General features: G+C 50.2%; 1 pseudogene; it reads right to left on the bottom strand.

Moving 5' to 3' along the window:
- Positions 1–492: 492 nt before the first annotated feature.
- On the bottom strand, positions 493–838 carry LOC127685003 (macrophage migration inhibitory factor-like; annotated as a pseudogene).
- Positions 839–1,445: the final 607 nt, after the last annotated feature.

Raw genomic sequence — 1,445 nt, 5'->3', positions numbered from 1 at the left:
GATGACAAACCTGGTGTTCCTCACAGCTGAATTCTGGGAGAAAGATGTTCACAGACCATGGATAAAAACACTCAAAAGATGGAGTCCAGAGAGCCCTTCATCTTATTACACAGTTTCTTTCTCTAAGACCTTCTGTCCAGCAACTGCAAACTGACCAAACACTTGCCAGCATGAAAATGGCTAGAGTGTGTGGCAGGTGTGAAGAAAGGCAAACCGTGACCAATTTCTTTCCTTCTTGTTTCTTTGTTTCTTTGTCTTTCTTTCTTTCTTTCTTTCTTTCTTTCTTTCTTTCTTTCTTTCTTTCTTTCTTTCTTTCTTTCTTTCTTTCTTTCCTTCCTTCCTTCCTTCCTTCCTTCCTTCCTTCCTTCCTTCCTTCCTTCCTTCCTTTCTTTCTCCTGACCAGAAGGTGGGGATCGCTACAGGTGGATAAACACCGAACACTGCAAGCAGAGAGGCTTGAAGAACAGCAGTGCAGGTAAGTGTGGCCAGGACTCAAGTGAAGATGGAACCGTTCCAGCCCACGTTGACTATGTTCCTGTCGTAATAGTTGATGTAGACCTGTCCGGGCTGCTGTGCAGGCGATCGGACAGCAGGCCACCAGCAGCTTGCTGTAGTTGTGGTTCTAGGCGCCACCGATCTTCCCGATGCTGTGCAGGCTGCAGAGGGCGCATGGGTCGTTCGTGCCGCTAAAAGTCATGAGCTGGTCCGGAATCACATGCACTGCGATGTACTGGGCAAGCTTGCTGGTGGCCTGCACCAGCTGCTGGGTGAGCTCAGAGAGAAAGCCCTCTGGCACGGAGGCGCAGGGAGCATTGGTGGTCATGATGAACATAGGCATGTTGGCGGAGAGACTTGAGGAGGACACAGCGGTCTCACGGTCTCACCTGGGAAGAGCTAAACACAGTTCCTGGTCAGGGCAGGCCTTTGCTCTGTGGGATTCCTTTCTGTCCCTTTATCTCCATAGCCTCATCTGTACATGCAGATCACTCGCCTGCCTTTGGGTAAATCAGAACCTACTCTGGTTAGACTTCTGGCAGCACAGGCAGAGTCCTGTTCTTGTTCTCTAGATCTAGGGCATCATGTTCAAGGGCAGGTTACAAAGAGAAAGAAAATCGCATTCCAGAGACCCAGACGGCAGTGAGCTCTTGCATGGCGTGAACATTCATTGCATGCCAGCATTCCTGGACTCTCCAATGTGCTCAAGTGTGATTCCACCTTGTTTCTCACAACCTGTGGATTTCGTCTGGGGAATCTGGCCTTGTAGGAACCCTTCGGTCTCTCCAAAGAGGGGAGGGCGGACAGACAGACAGACAGGGTCCATTTCATTCCACACTGGTCTCATCACCTACCCTTCTCCTGCATGACACTTGAGAATCCAAGGTGACCCATCAGAAAGTGGTCCAGCCTAGGCTCAATCTGGGACCCTCACAGTCATACCTCCTTGG

Source organism: Apodemus sylvaticus, chromosome 5 (assembly GCF_947179515.1).
Source record: "Apodemus sylvaticus chromosome 5, mApoSyl1.1, whole genome shotgun sequence".
Classification (NCBI taxonomy): Eukaryota; Metazoa; Chordata; class Mammalia; order Rodentia; family Muridae; genus Apodemus; species Apodemus sylvaticus.
This window is presented reverse-complemented; position numbering and strand designations above follow the sequence as displayed.